The sequence below is a fragment of the Phascolarctos cinereus genome, unplaced genomic scaffold (genome assembly GCF_003287225.1).
Source record: "Phascolarctos cinereus isolate Bilbo 61053 unplaced genomic scaffold, phaCin_HiC Scaffold_2;HRSCAF=192, whole genome shotgun sequence".
NCBI lineage: Eukaryota > Metazoa > Chordata > Mammalia > Diprotodontia > Phascolarctidae > Phascolarctos > Phascolarctos cinereus.
Window position 1 is genome coordinate 256299980 of NW_027555625.1, and position 3097 is coordinate 256303076.

The following is a 3097-nucleotide window of genomic DNA, read 5'->3' on the forward strand; positions in this document are numbered from 1 at the left end:
CAAATATGGGAACTCAATTTTCAATTTGCTATCAGCTTGCTATTCCTTTCTGTTACTGTCCAAATATAGGCCACATAAGCAGAGGAAATGAAGAAAAAAGACAAGGAAAAAAAAATCACACTCTCTTGAATGATTTCAACATGGGGTGGGTAAAAGGTGATTCCTCAGAGTTCATGTGAGGGCATGCTTCCGATATTATTATTAAAGCAAAGTGATTGATGCTTATGCTCTTGGCTAAGACATTAATAGTCATTCAACAAACTTGTCTTAAACATCTACCGTGTGCAAAAGACTGAAAGACACATAGTCATGTCTCTTGACTTGAATAGGAAGGGGAAGCTTCACATTGCCCCTACTGTCCTTTCACAGATCTTGAAGATAACTACTTTCTCACGGAAGATACTGACTATAAGAACTTCCTAATTGTATATTGTCAAATTGGGAAGAATGGGGTATGGGAACTGTTTGGTAAGTGTTTTGTCAACCTCAAAAGCAACACTTGCTGCTGTCTTCATTTATCTCTATGTATGACTTCTTAATAATCTAAATGTTTTCTTTTTTATGAAAGTCATAAAAGGCAGACCCTCTAATACTATACTTTGAGGCCAATTATGACTAGATGATGTCTTTTGATAAGAACCCTAAATTCCTACTCTTACCTTAAAGGCTATCTCTGTGTAATATGGTTTTCCTCTTTAAAACCTTTAGCCTACATTTGTTCCTATGAAATCTTTTGTCTGCCTAATAACCTCACTATATTCAGTGAGCATAGTCTTTATTCTATTACACAGGGCATGGATACAAATAGAAAATATAATACAACTCATGGCTGATACCACGTGGTACATTTACGAACTTCACTCATCCTAAGGAATTACTCAATCTCATTGATACTTATCTAAGACAACTGCCATGTCCCCAACTGAATATTACTGACTTTCTCTACTCTCAGGAAGTCACTAGATTTGGAGTTAGAAAATATAGTCTAAAATACTCAGACTCTTACTTAATACCCATGCAAACTTGAATATATCATTTCACTTCTCTGAGGGGTCAATTTTCTCATCTGTAAATGGTGAAGATGAAAGGAGTAAGTGGGATTGAACTAAATAATCTCTAATTTTTCTTCTAGCTCTTAATTCTTAGAAACCTATGAATAGAAGTCATGGGGCAACCTTCTCTAAGGCAATGAGCCAACCACAGAGAATGATAAAGCCTCACAGATTCCTAGCCAATTCATTCATTTGTCTCTCTTCTTGGTTTCAGGAAGAAACAAATGTATACCTAGAATATTCAAAAAGAAGTTTGAGAATAAAATCATGTCCATGGTTTGCAAAAACAGGATATTTCTTACTTCAGGGAAAAAGGTAACTCTTTAGTTTTTCTTCAGTCCAAATTTCCCCCTTGACATTAAAAACGAAGTTAACCTTAATTAATTTTTTTACATTTTCTTTTTAATTTACTTCCTGATGATGCTCCTTGAATTGAAAATCATTTTTTTCTTGAAAAAAAATGAGCCCCTCAAATCCCTGTACTACTCCACTCCCTTTTCAGACTCATTGGATTAACTTAAGTCTTTTTCTACCCCTCTTTAGAGAGATGCCCCCGTGGAGTCACAAAGTGAGTGAGGATATTGCTATTTTTGCATTTCTGTCTAACATTGCTGGAGAATGGGGAACATTAAAACTTTATCAGGTCACTGGTCAAAATTTGACATGATTAGTTTGGGTATACTATTTTGCTATGGAACAGATCACGTAGATTTATATTTATTTCATGAATACAAAGGATGACACAAGCCCATGAAACTTTTATTAATAATTTGGCTATTATAGTGCAGCAGTAATATTTTAGAAAGATATCAAGACTTAGAATATGCAGACCTGAGCTCTAATCCTGGCTGATATCAACTGTTGTGTGACCGTGGACAAGTAATAATAATAACAATAACTAACATTTATATAACACTTACTATTAGCTAGACACTGTGCTAGTCACTTTACAAATATTATCTTGTTTGATCCTAACAACAGCCCTGGGAGGTAGGTGCTATTATTATCCCCATTTTACAGTTGAGGAAACTGAGGTAAACAGAGGTGAAGTGACTTGCCCAGGATCATACAGCTAGAATTATTTCTAAGGTTCCCTCCTCTAAACTCACATGATTATGTTATTTATAGAAGCAATGTGGTAGAGTTGGGGTAAAAAAACAAACAAAAACCCCCCATCAAAAATGCTAGACAGATTCTAGTCAGAACACATTGATTCTAGTCCTGTTTCTGCTAACTGAATCACTATGTCAGCTTGGGTAAATTATTTCCTCTCTAGGGCCTTCAGGTCCACATCTGTAAAATGAAGGCTTTACAGACTAGATTTCCTCTAAGGTCTTTTCTAATTTTAAAAATTCTATTATTCAAATGAAGAAGGAGGGAAGAAAGGGATTCATATACCAATTTCATTCCCTTGAGATGTTAATCAACAGCATGGATTGATTCCCACTTTATCTAGAGCCCTGTATTAGGCACTAGGTTTGATTAAAGACAATAGGACAAAGTTCCAGCCTTTACAAAATTTGCAATCTAGTTGGAGAGACAACGTGGAGATGATAAAGTAGAATCAAAGCACAAATATTTCCCAGAAAGTATAGGAGAATATCTATTGCTTGGACTTCCATTTCCCAATCATTGTCTTATTTTTCATTTCCAAGTCCTAACTTTGTGATTCATATTTTATAGGGACTCTGAGAACTGACCTTTCAGCAGATTCCCTCCGCTTTACTTCAAGATCACTGATTCACTCAAGTCTAGTCATGCTTCTTCCATTCTTCTTTATCACATATATATCTTTGGTTCAGGGACTACAAGGTTTTGAGCAGCGGCTAATTAATAAATTCTGCAAAAACAGCTCTGTGTGCCTTTCAATCTCTCAAGTTTTTGTGGGATAAACAAGTAAGTAAGAAAGTAAGCAAAAGTAAGAAAATTAATTGTGGTAATTATGGTCACTAGGCTAGAAAACTCACTTTTATTTCTAAGCTGAAACATCTATTTCATATTTGTTTTCTGGAGTTTAGACATAATTGTGGGGGCAGTCTAAAGAA

At 35.2% G+C, this 3097-nt stretch overlaps 1 long non-coding RNA gene across 1 annotated transcript; it reads left to right on the forward strand.

The window, feature by feature from the left end:
* Positions 1-377: 377 nt before the first annotated feature.
* On the forward strand, positions 378-2866 carry LOC144455619 (uncharacterized). Its single transcript, XR_013484338.1, has 4 exons — positions 378-468; positions 1267-1367; positions 1596-1620; positions 2736-2866. It is a non-coding gene; the product is annotated as an uncharacterized LOC144455619 (long non-coding RNA).
* The last annotated feature ends 231 nt before the right edge of the window (positions 2867-3097 follow it).